The 23,263-nt window shown below is 38.2% G+C and overlaps 28 non-coding genes across 28 annotated transcripts; all 28 read right to left on the reverse strand.

Annotated features, from left to right (window-relative positions):
- Positions 1–403: 403 nt before the first annotated feature.
- Positions 404–476, reverse strand: TRNAR-CCU (transfer RNA arginine (anticodon CCU)). Its single transcript has one exon. It is a non-coding gene; the product is annotated as a tRNA-Arg (tRNA).
- A 468-nt stretch (positions 477–944) lies between these two features.
- Positions 945–1,037, reverse strand: TRNAI-UAU (transfer RNA isoleucine (anticodon UAU)). The gene is given in 2 exon segments: positions 945–980; positions 1,000–1,037. It is a non-coding gene; the product is annotated as a tRNA-Ile (tRNA).
- Positions 1,038–1,980: 943 nt separating this feature from the next.
- On the reverse strand, positions 1,981–2,053 carry TRNAR-CCU (transfer RNA arginine (anticodon CCU)). Its single transcript has one exon. It is a non-coding gene; the product is annotated as a tRNA-Arg (tRNA).
- A 468-nt stretch (positions 2,054–2,521) lies between these two features.
- Positions 2,522–2,614, reverse strand: TRNAI-UAU (transfer RNA isoleucine (anticodon UAU)). Its single transcript is given in 2 exon segments — positions 2,522–2,557; positions 2,577–2,614. It is a non-coding gene; the product is annotated as a tRNA-Ile (tRNA).
- Positions 2,615–3,555: 941 nt separating this feature from the next.
- Positions 3,556–3,628, reverse strand: TRNAR-CCU (transfer RNA arginine (anticodon CCU)). Its single transcript has one exon. It is a non-coding gene; the product is annotated as a tRNA-Arg (tRNA).
- Positions 3,629–4,096: 468 nt separating this feature from the next.
- TRNAI-UAU (transfer RNA isoleucine (anticodon UAU)) lies at positions 4,097–4,189 on the reverse strand. The gene is given in 2 exon segments: positions 4,097–4,132; positions 4,152–4,189. It is a non-coding gene; the product is annotated as a tRNA-Ile (tRNA).
- Positions 4,190–5,130: 941 nt separating this feature from the next.
- TRNAR-CCU (transfer RNA arginine (anticodon CCU)) lies at positions 5,131–5,203 on the reverse strand. Its single transcript has one exon. It is a non-coding gene; the product is annotated as a tRNA-Arg (tRNA).
- A 468-nt stretch (positions 5,204–5,671) lies between these two features.
- Positions 5,672–5,764, reverse strand: TRNAI-UAU (transfer RNA isoleucine (anticodon UAU)). The gene is given in 2 exon segments: positions 5,672–5,707; positions 5,727–5,764. It is a non-coding gene; the product is annotated as a tRNA-Ile (tRNA).
- Positions 5,765–6,705: 941 nt separating this feature from the next.
- TRNAR-CCU (transfer RNA arginine (anticodon CCU)) lies at positions 6,706–6,778 on the reverse strand. The gene has a single exon. It is a non-coding gene; the product is annotated as a tRNA-Arg (tRNA).
- A 468-nt stretch (positions 6,779–7,246) lies between these two features.
- Positions 7,247–7,339, reverse strand: TRNAI-UAU (transfer RNA isoleucine (anticodon UAU)). The gene is given in 2 exon segments: positions 7,247–7,282; positions 7,302–7,339. It is a non-coding gene; the product is annotated as a tRNA-Ile (tRNA).
- A 941-nt stretch (positions 7,340–8,280) lies between these two features.
- On the reverse strand, positions 8,281–8,353 carry TRNAR-CCU (transfer RNA arginine (anticodon CCU)). Its single transcript has one exon. It is a non-coding gene; the product is annotated as a tRNA-Arg (tRNA).
- Positions 8,354–8,821: 468 nt separating this feature from the next.
- On the reverse strand, positions 8,822–8,914 carry TRNAI-UAU (transfer RNA isoleucine (anticodon UAU)). The gene is given in 2 exon segments: positions 8,822–8,857; positions 8,877–8,914. It is a non-coding gene; the product is annotated as a tRNA-Ile (tRNA).
- A 939-nt stretch (positions 8,915–9,853) lies between these two features.
- On the reverse strand, positions 9,854–9,926 carry TRNAR-CCU (transfer RNA arginine (anticodon CCU)). Its single transcript has one exon. It is a non-coding gene; the product is annotated as a tRNA-Arg (tRNA).
- Positions 9,927–10,394: 468 nt separating this feature from the next.
- Positions 10,395–10,487, reverse strand: TRNAI-UAU (transfer RNA isoleucine (anticodon UAU)). The gene is given in 2 exon segments: positions 10,395–10,430; positions 10,450–10,487. It is a non-coding gene; the product is annotated as a tRNA-Ile (tRNA).
- Positions 10,488–11,426: 939 nt separating this feature from the next.
- Positions 11,427–11,499, reverse strand: TRNAR-CCU (transfer RNA arginine (anticodon CCU)). The gene has a single exon. It is a non-coding gene; the product is annotated as a tRNA-Arg (tRNA).
- A 468-nt stretch (positions 11,500–11,967) lies between these two features.
- On the reverse strand, positions 11,968–12,060 carry TRNAI-UAU (transfer RNA isoleucine (anticodon UAU)). Its single transcript is given in 2 exon segments — positions 11,968–12,003; positions 12,023–12,060. It is a non-coding gene; the product is annotated as a tRNA-Ile (tRNA).
- Positions 12,061–13,003: 943 nt separating this feature from the next.
- On the reverse strand, positions 13,004–13,076 carry TRNAR-CCU (transfer RNA arginine (anticodon CCU)). The gene has a single exon. It is a non-coding gene; the product is annotated as a tRNA-Arg (tRNA).
- Positions 13,077–13,544: 468 nt separating this feature from the next.
- TRNAI-UAU (transfer RNA isoleucine (anticodon UAU)) lies at positions 13,545–13,637 on the reverse strand. Its single transcript is given in 2 exon segments — positions 13,545–13,580; positions 13,600–13,637. It is a non-coding gene; the product is annotated as a tRNA-Ile (tRNA).
- Positions 13,638–14,576: 939 nt separating this feature from the next.
- TRNAR-CCU (transfer RNA arginine (anticodon CCU)) lies at positions 14,577–14,649 on the reverse strand. The gene has a single exon. It is a non-coding gene; the product is annotated as a tRNA-Arg (tRNA).
- Positions 14,650–15,117: 468 nt separating this feature from the next.
- Positions 15,118–15,210, reverse strand: TRNAI-UAU (transfer RNA isoleucine (anticodon UAU)). Its single transcript is given in 2 exon segments — positions 15,118–15,153; positions 15,173–15,210. It is a non-coding gene; the product is annotated as a tRNA-Ile (tRNA).
- A 941-nt stretch (positions 15,211–16,151) lies between these two features.
- TRNAR-CCU (transfer RNA arginine (anticodon CCU)) lies at positions 16,152–16,224 on the reverse strand. Its single transcript has one exon. It is a non-coding gene; the product is annotated as a tRNA-Arg (tRNA).
- A 468-nt stretch (positions 16,225–16,692) lies between these two features.
- TRNAI-UAU (transfer RNA isoleucine (anticodon UAU)) lies at positions 16,693–16,785 on the reverse strand. The gene is given in 2 exon segments: positions 16,693–16,728; positions 16,748–16,785. It is a non-coding gene; the product is annotated as a tRNA-Ile (tRNA).
- A 935-nt stretch (positions 16,786–17,720) lies between these two features.
- On the reverse strand, positions 17,721–17,793 carry TRNAR-CCU (transfer RNA arginine (anticodon CCU)). Its single transcript has one exon. It is a non-coding gene; the product is annotated as a tRNA-Arg (tRNA).
- A 468-nt stretch (positions 17,794–18,261) lies between these two features.
- Positions 18,262–18,354, reverse strand: TRNAI-UAU (transfer RNA isoleucine (anticodon UAU)). The gene is given in 2 exon segments: positions 18,262–18,297; positions 18,317–18,354. It is a non-coding gene; the product is annotated as a tRNA-Ile (tRNA).
- A 939-nt stretch (positions 18,355–19,293) lies between these two features.
- On the reverse strand, positions 19,294–19,366 carry TRNAR-CCU (transfer RNA arginine (anticodon CCU)). Its single transcript has one exon. It is a non-coding gene; the product is annotated as a tRNA-Arg (tRNA).
- Positions 19,367–19,834: 468 nt separating this feature from the next.
- On the reverse strand, positions 19,835–19,927 carry TRNAI-UAU (transfer RNA isoleucine (anticodon UAU)). The gene is given in 2 exon segments: positions 19,835–19,870; positions 19,890–19,927. It is a non-coding gene; the product is annotated as a tRNA-Ile (tRNA).
- Positions 19,928–22,542: 2,615 nt separating this feature from the next.
- On the reverse strand, positions 22,543–22,615 carry TRNAR-CCU (transfer RNA arginine (anticodon CCU)). The gene has a single exon. It is a non-coding gene; the product is annotated as a tRNA-Arg (tRNA).
- A 468-nt stretch (positions 22,616–23,083) lies between these two features.
- Positions 23,084–23,176, reverse strand: TRNAI-UAU (transfer RNA isoleucine (anticodon UAU)). The gene is given in 2 exon segments: positions 23,084–23,119; positions 23,139–23,176. It is a non-coding gene; the product is annotated as a tRNA-Ile (tRNA).
- Positions 23,177–23,263: the final 87 nt, after the last annotated feature.

The raw sequence follows: 23,263 nt of genomic DNA on the forward strand, positions 1-23,263 counted from the left end.
GCATTACATGAAAAAAATTGTCAAAAATGACATATATATATATATATATATACATACTTTGTTTTACATTTATTATTTTATATTTTGATATTTAAAATATTGTTTGTTTAAATGCATAGCCATAGCTTAGTAGAAAGTATACTCTTTGGTATTTGGGGCATGAATGAAGATGAAAGCAATGGACTGTGTGTTTTAACAAGATGCTATATTTTGCCGCCCTACAAAGTAGATACTACTCTGTTGCACGTTAACACTTCTCTCAGTACATGGAAATGATCTTTCGAAAAGGGCAGAGGTTTGCAAGAACTAATTTACAGGCAAACAAGACTGTATGGCAGTCAAATAGTTGTCATCTTCACCCTAAACTTTCCATGAGGTGTTGTTGAAAATGGAGCTCAACAAGCACCCCGGATGGGACTCAAACCCACAATCCCTGGCTTAGGAGGCCAGTGCCTTATCCATTAGGCCACCGGGGCAGCACGAGCAAGTGTTGACATTGCGCATTGCTGTTCCCTAACAGTGAAGCGATCATTTTTGATTGAGTTCTCAAGAATGATCTTGTAAGTTTGAACTCCAACTTGAAAAGATCCATAAGCACATGCATCTTTATTTTAGATGAGAGCAAGGGCTACCTTTGGAGGGTGGTTTTTATCTCTTAGCCAGTGTACATTATTAATGCCGATGAAGGAAAGTATATTGGACAGCCAGAAGCCTTAAAAACGAAATATATCTTCCACATTTCCCTTTCAATCACGGTACTAGATTATGGTGGGACTTACAAGACTTTTCGAACCTGCGGCAATTTTTAAAAAAAAAATACCGCAAAAAACAAAGAGCTCTTTGGAATTTCTCTCTTAATCATGGGACTAGATCGTCGACGGGTTCAAGACACTTTGCCCAACTACTTCAGTAGTAAAAAATACTAAAGGAAGGCAAGAAACAAATGCTCCAGGTGAGGGTTGAACTCACAACCTCGGCATTGCTCAACAGTTACTGCTTTATAAGTACCGCGCGCTGACCGATTGCGCCACTGGAGCCGTCGTGGTAGAGCCGTACAGCATAAAGAAAGAAATAAGATCAATTTGAATGGGAATGTTTCTTCACTAAATTAACTTTTGTTGAAAACAGGTTTTGTGGGGTTTTATTGGAATGTTTTGAGAATAGATATATTAGCATAATACAATCGTTATTACAAATAAAAATTAGACATTTTAGAATTTGTACACTGGCCGCTGGGTCTTTATCAACTCAAACATTCTGTTTTTTTTAAGGAAATGCACATGTGCGTTTGCTGCAATGAACAGACTTTGACACTTTATTTTGTATTGAAGCATCTAATGAGCGTGTGCACAAATTCTTAGGAATTCAGGGGCTGCAGGGTCAGCTGTGACATCACGGCCAGCTGTGACATCACCTTTTGTGATTCCTAGATCCTGTGTTAACAGCTGTGTACAGAGGTGCTATCAGTCATTATAACCCTACCTCTGATATTAAGAAAACGGCTTTAGAAGGACAGCCCCAGTAGCCAGTGTGAAAATTGCAAGATTATTAATTTTGTTTTTTAATAAAGAGCATTACATGAAAAAAATTGTCAAAAATGACATATATATATATATATATATATATATACATACTTTGTTTTACATTTATTATTTTATATTTTGATATTTAAAATATTGTTTGTTTAAATGCATAGCCATAGCTTAGTAGAAAGTATACTCTTTGGTATTTGGGGCATGAATGAAGATGAAAGCAATGGACTGTGTGTTTTAACAAGATGCTATATTTTGCCGCCCTACAAAGTAGATACTACTCTGTTGCACGTTAACACTTCTCTCAGTACATGGAAATGATCTTTCGAAAAGGGCAGAGGTTTGCAAGAACTAATTTACAGGCAAACAAGACTGTATGGCAGTCAAATAGTTGTCATCTTCACCCTAAACTTTCCATGAGGTGTTGTTGAAAATGGAGCTCAACAAGCACCCCGGATGGGACTCGAACCCACAATCCCTGGCTTAGGAGGCCAGTGCCTTATCCATTAGGCCACCGGGGCAGCACGAGCAAGTGTTGACATTGCGCATTGCTGTTCCCTAACAGTGAAGCGATCATTTTTGATTGAGTTCTCAAGAATGATCTTGTAAGTTTGAACTCCAACTTGAAAAGATCCATAAGCACATGCATCTTTATTTTAGATGAGAGCAAGGGCTACCTTTGGAGGGTGGTTTTTATCTCTTAGCCAGTGTACATTATTAATGCCGATGAAGGAAAGTATATTGGACAGCCAGAAGCCTTAAAAACGAAATATATCTTCCACATTTCCCTTTCAATCACGGTACTAGATTATGGTGGGACTTACAAGACTTTTCGAACCTGCGGCAATTTTTAAAAAAAAAATACCGCAAAAAACAAAGAGCTCTTTGGAATTTCTCTCTTAATCATGGGACTAGATCGTCGACGGGTTCAAGACACTTTGCCCAACTACTTCAGTAGTAAAAAATACTAAAGGAAGGCAAGAAACAAATGCTCCAGGTGAGGGTTGAACTCACAACCTCGGCATTGCTCAACAGTTACTGCTTTATAAGTACCGCGCGCTGACCGATTGCGCCACTGGAGCCGTCGTGGTAGAGCCGTACAGCATAAAGAAAGAAATAAGATCAATTTGAATGGGAATGTTTCTTCACTAAATTAACTTTTGTTGAAAACAGGTTTTGTGGGGTTTTATTGGAATGTTTTGAGAATAGATATATTAGCATAATACAATCGTTATTACAAATAAAAATTAGACATTTTAGAATTTGTACACTGGCCGCTGGGTCTTTATCAACTCAAACATTCTGTTTTTTTTAAGGAAATGCACATGTGCGTTTGCTGCAATGAACAGACTTTGACACTTTATTTTGTATTGAAGCATCTAATGAGCGTGTGCACAAATTCTTAGGAATTCAGGGGCTGCAGGGTCAGCTGTGACATCACGGCCAGCTGTGACATCACCTTTTGTGATTCCTAGATCCTGTGTTAACAGCTGTGTACAGAGGTGCTATCAGTCATTATAACCCTACCTCTGATATTAAGAAAACGGCTTTAGAAGGACAGCCCCAGTAGCCAGTGTGAAAATTGCAAGATTATTAATTTTGTTTTTTAATAAAGAGCATTACATGAAAAAAATTGTCAAAAATGACATATATATATATATATATATATATACATACTTTGTTTTACATTTATTATTTTATATTTTGATATTTAAAATATTGTTTGTTTAAATGCATAGCCATAGCTTAGTAGAAAGTATACTCTTTGGTATTTGGGGCATGAATGAAGATGAAAGCAATGGACTGTGTGTTTTAACAAGATGCTATATTTTGCCGCCCTACAAAGTAGATACTACTCTGTTGCACGTTAACACTTCTCTCAGTACATGGAAATGATCTTTCGAAAAGGGCAGAGGTTTGCAAGAACTAATTTACAGGCAAACAAGACTGTATGGCAGTCAAATAGTTGTCATCTTCACCCTAAACTTTCCATGAGGTGTTGTTGAAAATGGAGCTCAACAAGCACCCCGGATGGGACTCGAACCCACAATCCCTGGCTTAGGAGGCCAGTGCCTTATCCATTAGGCCACCGGGGCAGCACGAGCAAGTGTTGACATTGCGCATTGCTGTTCCCTAACAGTGAAGCGATCATTTTTGATTGAGTTCTCAAGAATGATCTTGTAAGTTTGAACTCCAACTTGAAAAGATCCATAAGCACATGCATCTTTATTTTAGATGAGAGCAAGGGCTACCTTTGGAGGGTGGTTTTTATCTCTTAGCCAGTGTACATTATTAATGCCGATGAAGGAAAGTATATTGGACAGCCAGAAGCCTTAAAAACGAAATATATCTTCCACATTTCCCTTTCAATCACGGTACTAGATTATGGTGGGACTTACAAGACTTTTCGAACCTGCGGCAATTTTTAAAAAAAAAATACCGCAAAAAACAAAGAGCTCTTTGGAATTTCTCTCTTAATCATGGGACTAGATCGTCGACGGGTTCAAGACACTTTGCCCAACTACTTCAGTAGTAAAAAATACTAAAGGAAGGCAAGAAACAAATGCTCCAGGTGAGGGTTGAACTCACAACCTCGGCATTGCTCAACAGTTACTGCTTTATAAGTACCGCGCGCTGACCGATTGCGCCACTGGAGCCGTCGTGGTAGAGCCGTACAGCATAAAGAAAGAAATAAGATCAATTTGAATGGGAATGTTTCTTCACTAAATTAACTTTTGTTGAAAACAGGTTTTGTGGGGTTTTATTGGAATGTTTTGAGAATAGATATATTAGCATAATACAATCGTTATTACAAATAAAAATTAGACATTTTAGAATTTGTACACTGGCCGCTGGGTCTTTATCAACTCAAACATTCTGTTTTTTTTAAGGAAATGCACATGTGCGTTTGCTGCAATGAACAGACTTTGACACTTTATTTTGTATTGAAGCATCTAATGAGCGTGTGCACAAATTCTTAGGAATTCAGGGGCTGCAGGGTCAGCTGTGACATCACGGCCAGCTGTGACATCACCTTTTGTGATTCCTAGATCCTGTGTTAACAGCTGTGTACAGAGGTGCTATCAGTCATTATAACCCTACCTCTGATATTAAGAAAACGGCTTTAGAAGGACAGCCCCAGTAGCCAGTGTGAAAATTGCAAGATTATTAATTTTGTTTTTTAATAAAGAGCATTACATGAAAAAAATTGTCAAAAATGACATATATATATATATATATATATATACATACTTTGTTTTACATTTATTATTTTATATTTTGATATTTAAAATATTGTTTGTTTAAATGCATAGCCATAGCTTAGTAGAAAGTATACTCTTTGGTATTTGGGGCATGAATGAAGATGAAAGCAATGGACTGTGTGTTTTAACAAGATGCTATATTTTGCCGCCCTACAAAGTAGATACTACTCTGTTGCACGTTAACACTTCTCTCAGTACATGGAAATGATCTTTCGAAAAGGGCAGAGGTTTGCAAGAACTAATTTACAGGCAAACAAGACTGTATGGCAGTCAAATAGTTGTCATCTTCACCCTAAACTTTCCATGAGGTGTTGTTGAAAATGGAGCTCAACAAGCACCCCGGATGGGACTCGAACCCACAATCCCTGGCTTAGGAGGCCAGTGCCTTATCCATTAGGCCACCGGGGCAGCACGAGCAAGTGTTGACATTGCGCATTGCTGTTCCCTAACAGTGAAGCGATCATTTTTGATTGAGTTCTCAAGAATGATCTTGTAAGTTTGAACTCCAACTTGAAAAGATCCATAAGCACATGCATCTTTATTTTAGATGAGAGCAAGGGCTACCTTTGGAGGGTGGTTTTTATCTCTTAGCCAGTGTACATTATTAATGCCGATGAAGGAAAGTATATTGGACAGCCAGAAGCCTTAAAAACGAAATATATCTTCCACATTTCCCTTTCAATCACGGTACTAGATTATGGTGGGACTTACAAGACTTTTCGAACCTGCGGCAATTTTTAAAAAAAAAATACCGCAAAAAACAAAGAGCTCTTTGGAATTTCTCTCTTAATCATGGGACTAGATCGTCGACGGGTTCAAGACACTTTGCCCAACTACTTCAGTAGTAAAAAATACTAAAGGAAGGCAAGAAACAAATGCTCCAGGTGAGGGTTGAACTCACAACCTCGGCATTGCTCAACAGTTACTGCTTTATAAGTACCGCGCGCTGACCGATTGCGCCACTGGAGCCGTCGTGGTAGAGCCGTACAGCATAAAGAAAGAAATAAGATCAATTTGAATGGGAATGTTTCTTCACTAAATTAACTTTTGTTGAAAACAGGTTTTGTGGGGTTTTATTGGAATGTTTTGAGAATAGATATATTAGCATAATACAATCGTTATTACAAATAAAAATTAGACATTTTAGAATTTGTACACTGGCCGCTGGGTCTTTATCAACTCAAACATTCTGTTTTTTTTAAGGAAATGCACATGTGCGTTTGCTGCAATGAACAGACTTTGACACTTTATTTTGTATTGAAGCATCTAATGAGCGTGTGCACAAATTCTTAGGAATTCAGGGGCTGCAGGGTCAGCTGTGACATCACGGCCAGCTGTGACATCACCTTTTGTGATTCCTAGATCCTGTGTTAACAGCTGTGTACAGAGGTGCTATCAGTCATTATAACCCTACCTCTGATATTAAGAAAACGGCTTTAGAAGGACAGCCCCAGTAGCCAGTGTGAAAATTGCAAGATTATTAATTTTGTTTTTTAATAAAGAGCATTACATGAAAAAAATTGTCAAAAATGACATATATATATATATATATATATATACATACTTTGTTTTACATTTATTATTTTATATTTTGATATTTAAAATATTGTTTGTTTAAATGCATAGCCATAGCTTAGTAGAAAGTATACTCTTTGGTATTTGGGGCATGAATGAAGATGAAAGCAATGGACTGTGTGTTTTAACAAGATGCTATATTTTGCCGCCCTACAAAGTAGATACTACTCTGTTGCACGTTAACACTTCTCTCAGTACATGGAAATGATCTTTCGAAAAGGGCAGAGGTTTGCAAGAACTAATTTACAGGCAAACAAGACTGTATGGCAATCAAATAGTTGTCATCTTCACCCTAAACTTTCCATGAGGTGTTGTTGAAAATGGAGCTCAACAAGCACCCCGGATGGGACTCGAACCCACAATCCCTGGCTTAGGAGGCCAGTGCCTTATCCATTAGGCCACCGGGGCAGCACGAGCAAGTGTTGACATTGCGCATTGCTGTTCCCTAACAGTGAAGCGATCATTTTTGATTGAGTTCTCAAGAATGATCTTGTAAGTTTGAACTCCAACTTGAAAAGATCCATAAGCACATGCATCTTTATTTTAGATGAGAGCAAGGGCTACCTTTGGAGGGTGGTTTTTATCTCTTAGCCAGTGTACATTATTAATGCCGATGAAGGAAAGTATATTGGACAGCCAGAAGCCTTAAAAACGAAATATATCTTCCACATTTCCCTTTCAATCACGGTACTAGATTATGGTGGGACTTACAAGACTTTTCGAACCTGCGGCAATTTTTAAAAAAAAAATACCGCAAAAAACAAAGAGCTCTTTGGAATTTCTCTCTTAATCATGGGACTAGATCGTCGACGGGTTCAAGACACTTTGCCCAACTACTTCAGTAGTAAAAAATACTAAAGGAAGGCAAGAAACAAATGCTCCAGGTGAGGGTTGAACTCACAACCTCGGCATTGCTCAACAGTTACTGCTTTATAAGTACCGCGCGCTGACCGATTGCGCCACTGGAGCCGTCGTGGTAGAGCTGTACAGCATAAAGAAAGAAATAAGATCAATTTGAATGGGAATGTTTCTTCACTAAATTAACTTTTGTTGAAAACAGGTTTTGTGGGGTTTTATTGGAATGTTTTGAGAATAGATATATTAGCATAATACAATCGTTATTACAAATAAAAATTAGACATTTTAGAATTTGTACACTGGCCGCTGGGTCTTTATCAACTCAAACATTCTGTTTTTTTTAAGGAAATGCACATGTGCGTTTGCTGCAATGAACAGACTTTGACACTTTATTTTGTATTGAAGCATCTAATGAGCGTGTGCACAAATTCTTAGGAATTCAGGGGCTGCAGGGTCAGCTGTGACATCACGGCCAGCTGTGACATCACCTTTTGTGATTCCTAGATCCTGTGTTAACAGCTGTGTACAGAGGTGCTATCAGTCATTATAACCCTACCTCTGATATTAAGAAAACGGCTTTAGAAGGACAGCCCCAGTAGCCAGTGTGAAAATTGCAAGATTATTAATTTTGTTTTTTAATAAAGAGCATTACATGAAAAAAATTGTCAAAAATGACATATATATATATATATATATATATACATACTTTGTTTTACATTTATTATTTTATATTTTGATATTTAAAATATTGTTTGTTTAAATGCATAGCCATAGCTTAGTAGAAAGTATACTCTTTGGTATTTGGGGCATGAATGAAGATGAAAGCAATGGACTGTGTGTTTTAACAAGATGCTATATTTTGCCGCCCTACAAAGTAGATACTACTCTGTTGCACGTTAACACTTCTCTCAGTACATGGAAATGATCTTTCGAAAAGGGCAGAGGTTTGCAAGAACTAATTTACAGGCAAACAAGACTGTATGGCAGTCAAATAGTTGTCATCTTCACCCTAAACTTTCCATGAGGTGTTGTTGAAAATGGAGCTCAACAAGCACCCCGGATGGGACTCGAACCCACAATCCCTGGCTTAGGAGGCCAGTGCCTTATCCATTAGGCCACCGGGGCAGCACGAGCAAGTGTTGACATTGCGCATTGCTGTTCCCTAACAGTGAAGCGATCATTTTTGATTGAGTTCTCAAGAATGATCTTGTAAGTTTGAACTCCAACTTGAAAAGATCCATAAGCACATGCATCTTTATTTTAGATGAGAGCAAGGGCTACCTTTGGAGGGTGGTTTTTATCTCTTAGCCAGTGTACATTATTAATGCCGATGAAGGAAAGTATATTGGACAGCCAGAAGCCTTAAAAACGAAATATATCTTCCACATTTCCCTTTCAATCACGGTACTAGATTATGGTGGGACTTACAAGACTTTTCGAACCTGCGGCAATTTTTAAAAAAAAAATACCGCAAAAAACAAAGAGCTCTTTGGAATTTCTCTCTTAATCATGGGACTAGATCGTCGACGGGTTCAAGACACTTTGCCCAACTACTTCAGTAGTAAAAAATACTAAAGGAAGGCAAGAAACAAATGCTCCAGGTGAGGGTTGAACTCACAACCTCGGCATTGCTCAACAGTTACTGCTTTATAAGTACCGCGCGCTGACCGATTGCGCCACTGGAGCCGTCGTGGTAGAGCCGTACAGCATAAAGAAAGAAATAAGATCAATTTGAATGGGAATGTTTCTTCACTAAATTAACTTTTGTTGAAAACAGGTTTTGTGGGGTTTTATTGGAATGTTTTGAGAATAGATATATTAGCATAATACAATCGTTATTACAAATAAAAATTAGACATTTTAGAATTTGTACACTGGCCGCTGGGTCTTTATCAACTCAAACATTCTGTTTTTTTTAAGGAAATGCACATGTGCGTTTGCTGCAATGAACAGACTTTGACACTTTATTTTGTATTGAAGCATCTAATGAGCGTGTGCACAAATTCTTAGGAATTCAGGGGCTGCAGGGTCAGCTGTGACATCACGGCCAGCTGTGACATCACCTTTTGTGATTCCTAGATCCTGTGTTAACAGCTGTGTACAGAGGTGCTATCAGTCATTATAACCCTACCTCTGATATTAAGAAAACGGCTTTAGAAGGACAGCCCCAGTAGCCAGTGTGAAAATTGCAAGATTATTAATTTTGTTTTTTAATAAAGAGCATTACATGAAAAAAATTGTCAAAAATGACATATATATATATATATATATATACATACTTTGTTTTACATTTATTATTTTATATTTTGATATTTAAAATATTGTTTGTTTAAATGCATAGCCATAGCTTAGTAGAAAGTATACTCTTTGGTATTTGGGGCATGAATGAAGATGAAAGCAATGGACTGTGTGTTTTAACAAGATGCTATATTTTGCCGCCCTACAAAGTAGATACTACTCTGTTGCACGTTAACACTTCTCTCAGTACATGGAAATGATCTTTCGAAAAGGGCAGAGGTTTGCAAGAACTAATTTACAGGCAAACAAGACTGTATGGCAGTCAAATAGTTGTCATCTTCACCCTAAACTTTCCATGAGGTGTTGTTGAAAATGGAGCTCAACAAGCACCCCGGATGGGACTCGAACCCACAATCCCTGGCTTAGGAGGCCAGTGCCTTATCCATTAGGCCACCGGGGCAGCACGAGCAAGTGTTGACATTGCGCATTGCTGTTCCCTAACAGTGAAGCGATCATTTTTGATTGAGTTCTCAAGAATGATCTTGTAAGTTTGAACTCCAACTTGAAAAGATCCATAAGCACATGCATCTTTATTTTAGATGAGAGCAAGGGCTACCTTTGGAGGGTGGTTTTTATCTCTTAGCCAGTGTACATTATTAATGCCGATGAAGGAAAGTATATTGGACAGCCAGAAGCCTTAAAAACGAAATATATCTTCCACATTTCCCTTTCAATCACGGTACTAGATTATGGTGGGACTTACAAGACTTTTCGAACCTGCGGCAATTTTTAAAAAAAAAATACCGCAAAAAACAAAGAGCTCTTTGGAATTTCTCTCTTAATCATGGGACTAGATCGTCGACGGGTTCAAGACACTTTGCCCAACTACTTCAGTAGTAAAAAATACTAAAGGAAGGCAAGAAACAAATGCTCCAGGTGAGGGTTGAACTCACAACCTCGGCATTGCTCAACAGTTACTGCTTTATAAGTACCGCGCGCTGACCGATTGCGCCACTGGAGCCGTCGTGGTAGAGCCGTACAGCATAAAGAAAGAAATAAGATCAATTTGAATGGGAATGTTTCTTCACTAAATTAACTTTTGTTGAAAACAGGTTTTGTGGGGTTTTATTGGAATGTTTTGAGAATAGATATATTAGCATAATACAATCGTTATTACAAATAAAAATTAGACATTTTAGAATTTGTACACTGGCCGCTGGGTCTTTATCAACTCAAACATTCTGTTTTTTTTAAGGAAATGCACATGTGCGTTTGCTGCAATGAACAGACTTTGACACTTTATTTTGTATTGAAGCATCTAATGAGCGTGTGCACAAATTCTTAGGAATTCAGGGGCTGCAGGGTCAGCTGTGACATCACGGCCAGCTGTGACATCACCTTTTGTGATTCCTAGATCCTGTGTTAACAGCTGTGTACAGAGGTGCTATCAGTCATTATAACCCTACCTCTGATATTAAGAAAACGGCTTTAGAAGGACAGCCCCAGTAGCCAGTGTGAAAATTGCAAGATTATTAATTTTGTTTTTTAATAAAGAGCATTACATGAAAAAAATTGTCAAAAATGACATATATATATATATATATATATACATACTTTGTTTTACATTTATTATTTTATATTTTGATATTTAAAATATTGTTTGTTTAAATGCATAGCCATAGCTTAGTAGAAAGTATACTCTTTGGTATTTGGGGCATGAATGAAGATGAAAGCAATGGACTGTGTGTTTTAACAAGATGCTATATTTTGCCGCCCTACAAAGTAGATACTACTCTGTTGCACGTTAACACTTCTCTCAGTACATGGAAATGATCTTTCGAAAAGGGCAGAGGTTTGCAAGAACTAATTTACAGGCAAACAAGACTGTATGGCAGTCAAATAGTTGTCATCTTCACCCTAAACTTTCCATGAGGTGTTGTTGAAAATGGAGCTCAACAAGCACCCCGGATGGGACTCGAACCCACAATCCCTGGCTTAGGAGGCCAGTGCCTTATCCATTAGGCCACCGGGGCAGCACGAGCAAGTGTTGACATTGCGCATTGCTGTTCCCTAACAGTGAAGCGATCATTTTTGATTGAGTTCTCAAGAATGATCTTGTAAGTTTGAACTCCAACTTGAAAAGATCCATAAGCACATGCATCTTTATTTTAGATGAGAGCAAGGGCTACCTTTGGAGGGTGGTTTTTATCTCTTAGCCAGTGTACATTATTAATGCCGATGAAGGAAAGTATATTGGACAGCCAGAAGCCTTAAAAACGAAATATATCTTCCACATTTCCCTTTCAATCACGGTACTAGATTATGGTGGGACTTACAAGACTTTTCGAACCTGCGGCAATTTTTAAAAAAAAAATACCGCAAAAAACAAAGAGCTCTTTGGAATTTCTCTCTTAATCATGGGACTAGATCGTCGACGGGTTCAAGACACTTTGCCCAACTACTTCAGTAGTAAAAAATACTAAAGGAAGGCAAGAAACAAATGCTCCAGGTGAGGGTTGAACTCACAACCTCGGCATTGCTCAACAGTTACTGCTTTATAAGTACCGCGCGCTGACCGATTGCGCCACTGGAGCCGTCGTGGTAGAGCCGTACAGCATAAAGAAAGAAATAAGATCAATTTGAATGGGAATGTTTCTTCACTAAATTAACTTTTGTTGAAAACAGGTTTTGTGGGGTTTTATTGGAATGTTTTGAGAATAGATATATTAGCATAATACAATCGTTATTACAAATAAAAATTAGACATTTTAGAATTTGTACACTGGCCGCTGGGTCTTTATCAACTCAAACATTCTGTTTTTTTTAAGGAAATGCACATGTGCGTTTGCTGCAATGAACAGACTTTGACACTTTATTTTGTATTGAAGCATCTAATGAGCGTGTGCACAAATTCTTAGGAATTCAGGGGCTGCAGGGTCAGCTGTGACATCACGGCCAGCTGTGACATCACCTTTTGTGATTCCTAGATCCTGTGTTAACAGCTGTGTACAGAGGTGCTATCAGTCATTATAACCCTACCTCTGATATTAAGAAAACGGCTTTAGAAGGACAGCCCCAGTAGCCAGTGTGAAAATTGCAAGATTATTAATTTTGTTTTTTAATAAAGAGCATTACATGAAAAAAATTGTCAAAAATGACATATATATATATATATATATATATATACATACTTTGTTTTACATTTATTATTTTATATTTTGATATTTAAAATATTGTTTGTTTAAATGCATAGCCATAGCTTAGTAGAAAGTATACTCTTTGGTATTTGGGGCATGAATGAAGATGAAAGCAATGGACTGTGTGTTTTAACAAGATGCTATATTTTGCCGCCCTACAAAGTAGATACTACTCTGTTGCACGTTAACACTTCTCTCAGTACATGGAAATGATCTTTCGAAAAGGGCAGAGGTTTGCAAGAACTAATTTACAGGCAAACAAGACTGTATGGCAGTCAAATAGTTGTCATCTTCACCCTAAACTTTCCATGAGGTGTTGTTGAAAATGGAGCTCAACAAGCACCCCGGATGGGACTCGAACCCACAATCCCTGGCTTAGGAGGCCAGTGCCTTATCCATTAGGCCACCGGGGCAGCACGAGCAAGTGTTGACATTGCGCATTGCTGTTCCCTAACAGTGAAGCGATCATTTTTGATTGAGTTCTCAAGAATGATCTTGTAAGTTTGAACTCCAACTTGAAAAGATCCATAAGCACATGCATCTTTATTTTAGATGAGAGCAAGGGCTACCTTTGGAGGGTGGTTTTTATCTCTTAGCCAGTGTACATTATTAATGCCGATGAAGGAAAGTATATTGGACAGCCAGAAGCCTTAAAAACGAAATATATCTTCCACATTTCCCTTTCAATCACGGTACTAGATTATGGTGGGACTTACAAGACTTTTCGAACCTGCGGCAATTTTTAAAAAAAAAATACCGCAAAAAACAAAGAGCTCTTTGGAATTTCTCTCTTAATCATGGGACTAGATCGTCGACGGGTTCAAGACACTTTGCCCAACTACTTCAGTAGTAAAAAATACTAAAGGAAGGCAAGAAACAAATGCTCCAGGTGAGGGTTGAACTCACAACCTCGGCATTGCTCAACAGTTACTGCTTTATAAGTACCGCGCGCTGACCGATTGCGCCACTGGAGCCGTCGTGGTAGAGCCGTACAGCATAAAGAAAGAAATAAGATCAATTTGAATGGGAATGTTTCTTCACTAAATTAACTTTTGTTGAAAACAGGTTTTGTGGGGTTTTATTGGAATGTTTTGAGAATAGATATATTAGCATAATACAATCGTTATTACAAATAAAAATTAGACATTTTAGAATTTGTACACTGGCCGCTGGGTCTTTATCAACTCAAACATTCTGTTTTTTTTAAGGAAATGCACATGTGCGTTTGCTGCAATGAACAGACTTTGACACTTTATTTTGTATTGAAGCATCTAATGAGCGTGTGCACAAATTCTTAGGAATTCAGGGGCTGCAGGGTCAGCTGTGACATCACGGCCAGCTGTGACATCACCTTTTGTGATTCCTAGATCCTGTGTTAACAGCTGTGTACAGAGGTGCTATCAGTCATTATAACCCTACCTCTGATATTAAGAAAACGGCTTTAGAAGGACAGCCCCAGTAGCCAGTGTGAAAATTGCAAGATTATTAATTTTGTTTTTTAATAAAGAGCATTACATGAAAAAAATTGTCAAAAATGACATATATATATATATATATATATACATACTTTGTTTTACATTTATTATTTTATATTTTGATATTTAAAATATTGTTTGTTTAAATGCATAGCCATAGCTTAGTAGAAAGTATACTCTTTGGTATTTGGGGCATGAATGAAGATGAAAGCAATGGACTGTGTGTTTTAACAAGATGCTATATTTTGCCGCCCTACAAAGTAGATACTACTCTGTTGCACGTTAACACTTCTCTCAGTACATGGAAATGATCTTTCGAAAAGGGCAGAGGTTTGCAAGAACTAATTTACAGGCAAACAAGACTGTATGGCAGTCAAATAGTTGTCATCTTCACCCTAAACTTTCCATGAGGTGTTGTTGAAAATGGAGCTCAACAAGCACCCCGGATGGGACTCGAACCCACAATCCCTGGCTTAGGAGGCCAGTGCCTTATCCATTAGGCCACCGGGGCAGCACGAGCAAGTGTTGACATTGCGCATTGCTGTTCCCTAACAGTGAAGCGATCATTTTTGATTGAGTTCTCAAGAATGATCTTGTAAGTTTGAACTCCAACTTGAAAAGATCCATAAGCACATGCATCTTTATTTTAGATGAGAGCAAGGGCTACCTTTGGAGGGTGGTTTTTATCTCTTAGCCAGTGTACATTATTAATGCCGATGAAGGAAAGTATATTGGACAGCCAGAAGCCTTAAAAACGAAATATATCTTCCACATTTCCCTTTCAATCACGGTACTAGATTATGGTGGGACTTACAAGACTTTTCGAACCTGCGGCAATTTTTAAAAAAAAAATACCGCAAAAAACAAAGAGCTCTTTGGAATTTCTCTCTTAATCATGGGACTAGATCGTCGACGGGTTCAAGACACTTTGCCCAACTACTTCAGTAGTAAAAAATACTAAAGGAAGGCAAGAAACAAATGCTCCAGGTGAGGGTTGAACTCACAACCTCGGCATTGCTCAACAGTTACTGCTTTATAAGTACCGCGCGCTGACCGATTGCGCCACTGGAGCCGTCGTGGTAGAGCCGTACAGCATAAAGAAAGAAATAAGATCAATTTGAATGGGAATGTTTCTTCACTAAATTAACTTTTGTTGAAAACAGGTTTTGTGGGGTTTTATTGGAATGTTTTGAGAATAGATATATTAGCATAATACAATCGTTATTACAAATAAAAATTAGACATTTTAGAATTTGTACACTGGCCGCTGGGTCTTTATCAACTCAAACATTCTGTTTTTTTTAAGGAAATGCACATGTGCGTTTGCTGCAATGAACAGACTTTGACACTTTATTTTGTATTGAAGCATCTAATGAGCGTGTGCACAAATTCTTAGGAATTCAGGGGCTGCAGGGTCAGCTGTGACATCACGGCCAGCTGTGACATCACCTTTTGTGATTCCTAGATCCTGTGTTAACAGCTGTGTACAGAGGTGCTATCAGTCATTATAACCCTACCTCTGATATTAAGAAAACGGCTTTAGAAGGACAGCCCCAGTAGCCAGTGTGAAAATTGCAAGATTATTAATTTTGTTTTTTAATAAAGAGCATTACATGAAAAAAATTGTCAAAAATGACATATATATATATATATATATATATACATACTTTGTTTTACATTTATTATTTTATATTTTGATATTTAAAATATTGTTTGTTTAAATGCATAGCCATAGCTTAGTAGAAAGTATACTCTTTGGTATTTGGGGCATGAATGAAGATGAAAGCAATGGACTGTGTGTTTTAACAAGATGCTATATTTTGCCGCCCTACAAAGTAGATACTACTCTGTTGCACGTTAACACTTCTCTCAGTACATGGAAATGATCTTTCGAAAAGGGCAGAGGTTTGCAAGAACTAATTTACAGGCAAACAAGACTGTATGGCAGTCAAATAGTTGTCATCTTCACCCTAAACTTTCCATGAGGTGTTGTTGAAAATGGAGCTCAACAAGCACCCCGGATGGGACTCGAACCCACAATCCCTGGCTTAGGAGGCCAGTGCCTTATCCATTAGGCCACCGGGGCAGCACGAGCAAGTGTTGACATTGCGCATTGCTGTTCCCTAACAGTGAAGCGATCATTTTTGATTGAGTTCTCAAGAATGATCTTGTAAGTTTGAACTCCAACTTGAAAAGATCCATAAGCACATGCATCTTTATTTTAGATGAGAGCAAGGGCTACCTTTGGAGGGTGGTTTTTATCTCTTAGCCAGTGTACATTATTAATGCCGATGAAGGAAAGTATATTGGACAGCCAGAAGCCTTAAAAACGAAATATATCTTCCACATTTCCCTTTCAATCACGGTACTAGATTATGGTGGGACTTACAAGACTTTTCGAACCTGCGGCAATTTTTAAAAAAAAAATACCGCAAAAAACAAAGAGCTCTTTGGAATTTCTCTCTTAATCATGGGACTAGATCGTCGACGGGTTCAAGACACTTTGCCCAACTACTTCAGTAGTAAAAAATACTAAAGGAAGGCAAGAAACAAATGCTCCAGGTGAGGGTTGAACTCACAACCTCGGCATTGCTCAACAGTTACTGCTTTATAAGTACCGCGCGCTGACCGATTGCGCCACTGGAGCCGTCGTGGTAGAGCCGTACAGCATAAAGAAAGAAATAAGATCAATTTGAATGGGAATGTTTCTTCACTAAATTAACTTTTGTTGAAAACAGGTTTTGTGGGGTTTTATTGGAATGTTTTGAGAATAGATATATTAGCATAATACAATCGTTATTACAAATAAAAATTAGACATTTTAGAATTTGTACACTGGCCGCTGGGTCTTTATCAACTCAAACATTCTGTTTTTTTTAAGGAAATGCACATGTGCGTTTGCTGCAATGAACAGACTTTGACACTTTATTTTGTATTGAAGCATCTAATGAGCGTGTGCACAAATTCTTAGGAATTCAGGGGCTGCAGGGTCAGCTGTGACATCACGGCCAGCTGTGACATCACCTTTTGTGATTCCTAGATCCTGTGTTAACAGCTGTGTACAGAGGTGCTATCAGTCATTATAACCCTACCTCTGATATTAAGAAAACGGCTTTAGAAGGACAGCCCCAGTAGCCAGTGTGAAAATTGCAAGATTATTAATTTTGTTTTTTAATAAAGAGCATTACATGAAAAAAATTGTCAAAAATGACATATATATATATATATATACATACTTTGTTTTACATTTATTATTTTATATTTTGATATTTAAAATATTGTTTGTTTAAATGCATAGCCATAGCTTAGTAGAAAGTATACTCTTTGGTATTTGGGGCATGAATGAAGATGAAAGCAATGGACTGTGTGTTTTAACAAGATGCTATATTTTGCCGCCCTACAAAGTAGATACTACTCTGTTGCACGTTAACACTTCTCTCAGTACATGGAAATGATCTTTCGAAAAGGGCAGAGGTTTGCAAGAACTAATTTACAGGCAAACAAGACTGTATGGCAGTCAAATAGTTGTCATCTTCACCCTAAACTTTCCATGAGGTGTTGTTGAAAATGGAGCTCAACAAGCACCCCGGATGGGACTCGAACCCACAATCCCTGGCTTAGGAGGCCAGTGCCTTATCCATTAGGCCACCGGGGCAGCACGAGCAAGTGTTGACATTGCGCATTGCTGTTCCCTAACAGTGAAGCGATCATTTTTGATTGAGTTCTCAAGAATGATCTTGTAAGTTTGAACTCCAACTTGAAAAGATCCATAAGCACATGCATCTTTATTTTAGATGAGAGCAAGGGCTACCTTTGGAGGGTGGTTTTTATCTCTTAGCCAGTGTACATTATTAATGCCGATGAAGGAAAGTATATTGGACAGCCAGAAGCCTTAAAAACGAAATATATCTTCCACATTTCCCTTTCAATCACGGTACTAGATTATGGTGGGACTTACAAGACTTTTCGAACCTGCGGCAATTTTTAAAAAAAAAATACCGCAAAAAACAAAGAGCTCTTTGGAATTTCTCTCTTAATCATGGGACTAGATCGTCGACGGGTTCAAGACACTTTGCCCAACTACTTCAGTAGTAAAAAATACTAAAGGAAGGCAAGAAACAAATGCTCCAGGTGAGGGTTGAACTCACAACCTCGGCATTGCTCAACAGTTACTGCTTTATAAGTACCGCGCGCTGACCGATTGCGCCACTGGAGCCGTCGTGGTAGAGCCGTACAGCATAAAGAAAGAAATAAGATCAATTTGAATGGGAATGTTTCTTCACTAAATTAACTTTTGTTGAAAACAGGTTTTGTGGGGTTTTATTGGAATGTTTTGAGAATAGATATATTAGCATAATACAATCGTTATTACAAATAAAAATTAGACATTTTAGAATTTGTACACTGGCCGCTGGGTCTTTATCAACTCAAACATTCTGTTTTTTTTAAGGAAATGCACATGTGCGTTTGCTGCAATGAACAGACTTTGACACTTTATTTTGTATTGAAGCATCTAATGAGCGTGTGCACAAATTCTTAGGAATTCAGGGGCTGCAGGGTCAGCTGTGACATCACGGCCAGCTGTGACATCACCTTTTGTGATTCCTAGATCCTGTGTTAACAGCTGTGTACAGAGGTGCTATCAGTCATTATAACCCTACCTCTGATATTAAGAAAACGGCTTTAGAAGGACAGCCCCAGTAGCCAGTGTGAAAATTGCAAGATTATTAATTTTGTTTTTTAATAAAGAGCATTACATGAAAAAAATTGTCAAAAATGACATATATATATATATATATATATACATACTTTGTTTTACATTTATTATTTTATATTTTGATATTTAAAATATTGTTTGTTTAAATGCATAGCCATAGCTTAGTAGAAAGTATACTCTTTGGTATTTGGGGCATGAATGAAGATGAAAGCAATGGACTGTGTGTTTTAACAAGATGCTATATTTTGCCGCCCTACAAAGTAGATACTACTCTGTTGCACGTTAACACTTCTCTCAGTACATGGAAATGATCTTTCGAAAAGGGCAGAGGTTTGCAAGAACTAATTTACAGGCAAACAAGACTGTATGGCAGTCAAATAGTTGTCATCTTCACCCTAAACTTTCCATGAGGTGTTGTTGAAAATGGAGCTCAACAAGCACCCCGGATGGGACTCGAACCCACAATCCCTGGCTTAGGAGGCCAGTGCCTTATCCATTAGGCCACCGGGGCAGCACGAGCAAGTGTTGACATTGCGCATTGCTGTTCCCTAACAGTGAAGCGATCATTTTTGATTGAGTTCTCAAGAATGATCTTGTAAGTTTGAACTCCAACTTGAAAAGATCCATAAGCACATGCATCTTTATTTTAGATGAGAGCAAGGGCTACCTTTGGAGGGTGGTTTTTATCTCTTAGCCAGTGTACATTATTAATGCCGATGAAGGAAAGTATATTGGACAGCCAGAAGCCTTAAAAACGAAATATATCTTCCACATTTCCCTTTCAATCACGGTACTAGATTATGGTGGGACTTACAAGACTTTTCGAACCTGCGGCAATTTTTAAAAAAAAAATACCGCAAAAAACAAAGAGCTCTTTGGAATTTCTCTCTTAATCATGGGACTAGATCGTCGACGGGTTCAAGACACTTTGCCCAACTACTTCAGTAGTAAAAAATACTAAAGGAAGGCAAGAAACAAATGCTCCAGGTGAGGGTTGAACTCACAACCTCGGCATTGCTCAACAGTTACTGCTTTATAAGTACCGCGCGCTGACCGATTGCGCCACTGGAGCCGTCGTGGTAGAGCCGTACAGCATAAAGAAAGAAATAAGATCAATTTGAATGGGAATGTTTCTTCACTAAATTAACTTTTGTTGAAAACAGGTTTTGTGGGGTTTTATTGGAATGTTTTGAGAATAGATATATTAGCATAATACAATCGTTATTACAAATAAAAATTAGACATTTTAGAATTTGTACACTGGCCGCTGGGTCTTTATCAACTCAAACATTGCATCTGTTTTCTCTCAGAAAGAAAATGTAACATCAACTGATCTTCACTGTCCTTTTAGAGGAATAGAGGAATCCAAGTTATCTGTAAACAGAAAGATTGTGAGGGAATATTTAGCTAACATAAATGAGTTCAAGTCTCCAGGTCCAGATGAATTACACCCCAGAGTACTGAAGGAGATCATAGAAGAAATTTTAGAACCACTCTCCATAATCTTTGAAAATTCTTGGAGAACAGGAGAAGTCCCAGAAGACTGGAGAAGAGCAAATGTTATTCCTATCTTCAAAAAGGGGAAGAAGGTGGACCCAGGGAACTACAGGCCGGTGAGTCTGACTTCTATACCAGGAAAGATCTTTGAACAAATTATTAAACAACATGTATGTAAGTACATGGATAAGAATGAAGTGATTAACCAGAGTCAGCATGGGTTTGTAACTAACAAGTCATGTCAGACTAACTTAATTTCCTTCTATGACAGAATCACTGACTGGGTGGATCAGGAAAATGCTGTAGATATAGTATATCTTGACTTCAGCAAAGCATTTGACAAAGTATCTCACACCATCCTTATTGAAAAAATGACCAAGTATGCAATGGACCAGGCAACTGTTAGGTGGATTCATAACTGGCTTAGTGATCGGACTCAAAGGGTGGTTGTAAATGGCTTCACATCCAGCTGGATGAATGTCTCAAGTGGGGTACCACAGGGCTCCGTCCTGGGACCTGTATTGTTCAACATCTTTATCAATGATTTAGATGAAGGAATTGAGGGTAAACTGATTAAATTTGCTGATGACACAAAGCTAGGAGGGATAGCTAATACTAGAGAAGAGAGAGAGAGGATTCAAAAAGACCTAAATAAACTGGAGCAGTGGGCAGCAACCAACAGAATGGTTTTTAACAGGGAAAAATGCAAAGTACTACATCTGGGCAATAAAAATGAAAAAAGCATATACAGAATGGGAGGAATAGAGCTAAGCAACAGTACATGTGAAAAAGACTTAGGTATACTAATAGATCATAGACTGAACATGAGTCAACAGTGTGATGCAGCAGCAAAAAAGGCAAATACAATTCTGGGATGTATTAACAGAAGCATACAGTCTAGATCACGTGAAGTCATTATCGGTCTTTACTCCTCTTTGGTCAGACCTCATCTGGAATACTGTGTACAGTTTTGGGCACCACATTTTAAAAAAGACATAGACAAACTGGAGCAAGTTCAGAGAAGAGCGACCAGAATGGTGACTGGTCTGCAAACCATGTCCTATGAGGAACGGTTGCAGGATTTGGGAATGTTTAGCTTGCAAAAAAGAAGACTGAGAGGAGACTTAATAGCTGTCTACAAATATGTCAAGGGCTGTCACATTGTAGAAGGATCATCTTTATTCTCATTTGCACAAGGAAAGACTAGAAGCAATGGGATGAAACTAAATGGAAGGAGACACAGATTAGATATTAGAAAAAACTTTTTGACAGTTAGGGTGATTAATGAGTGGAACAGGCTGCCACGAGAGGTGGTGAGTTCCCCTTCAATGGACGTCTTCAAACAGAGGCTGGACAGACATCTGTCTGAGATGATTTAGTGAATCCTGCTTTGAGCAGGGGGTTGGACCAGATGACCCAGGAGGTCCCTTCCAACTCTACCATTCTATGATTCTATGATTCTATGATTCTATTCTGTTTTTTTTAAGGAAATGCACATGTGCGTTTGCTGCAATGAACAGACTTTGACACTTTATTTTGTATTGAAGCATCTAATGAGCGTGTGCACAAATTCTTAGGAATTCAGGGGCTGCAGGGTCAGCTGTGACATCACGGCCAGCTGTGACATCACCTTTTGTGATTCCTAGATCCTGTGTTAACAGCTGTGTACAGAGGTGCTATCAGTCATTATAACCCTACCTCTGATATTAAGAAAACGGCTTTAGAAGGACAGCCCCAGTAGCCAGTGTGAAAATTGCAAGATTATTAATTTTGTTTTTTAATAAAGAGCATTACATGAAAAAAATTGTCAAAAATGACATATATATATATATATATATACATACTTTGTTTTACATTTATTATTTTATATTTTGATATTTAAAATATTGTTTGTTTAAATGCATAGCCATAGCTTAGTAGAAAGTATACTCTTTGGTATTTGGGGCATGAATGAAGATGAAAGCAATGGACTGTGTGTTTTAACAAGATGCTATATTTTGCCGCCCTACAAAGTAGATACTACTCTGTTGCACGTTAACACTTCTCTCAGTACATGGAAATGATCTTTCGAAAAGGGCAGAGGTTTGCAAGAACTAATTTACAGGCAAACAAGACTGTATGGCAGTCAAATAGTTGTCATCTTCACCCTAAACTTTCCATGAGGTGTTGTTGAAAATGGAGCTCAACAAGCACCCCGGATGGGACTCGAACCCACAATCCCTGGCTTAGGAGGCCAGTGCCTTATCCATTAGGCCACCGGGGCAGCACGAGCAAGTGTTGACATTGCGCATTGCTGTTCCCTAACAGTGAAGCGATCATTTTTGATTGAGTTCTCAAGAATGATCTTGTAAGTTTGAACTCCAACTTGAAAAGATCCATAAGCACATGCATCTTTATTTTAGATGAGAGCAAGGGCTACCTTTGGAGGGTGGTTTTTATCTCTTAGCCAGTGTACATTATTAATGCCGATGAAGGAAAGTATATTGGACAGCCAGAAGCCTTAAAAACGAAATATATCTTCCACATTTCCCTTTCAATCACGGTACTAGATTATGGTGGGACTTACAAGACTTTTCGAACCTGCGGCAATTTTTAAAAAAAAAATACCGCAAAAAACAAAGAGCTCTTTGGAATTTCTCTCTTAATCATGGGACTAGATCGTCGACGGGTTCAAGACACTTTGCCCAACTACTTCAGTAGTAAAAAATACTAAAGGAAGGCAAGAAACAAATGCTCCAGGTGAGGGTTGAACTCACAACCTCGGCATTGCTCAACAGTTACTGCTTTATAAGTACCGCGCGCTGACCGATTGCGCCACTGGAGCCGTCGTGGTAGAGCCGTACAGCATAAAGAAAGAAATAAGATCAATTTGAATGGGAATGTTTCTTCACTAAATTAACTTTTGTTGAAA

The sequence above is a fragment of the Phyllobates terribilis genome, unplaced genomic scaffold (genome assembly GCF_046119375.1).
Source record: "Phyllobates terribilis strain yellow unplaced genomic scaffold, ASM4611937v1 Scaffold_11__3_contigs__length_659146591, whole genome shotgun sequence".
Lineage (NCBI taxonomy): Eukaryota > Metazoa > Chordata > Amphibia > Anura > Dendrobatidae > Phyllobates > Phyllobates terribilis.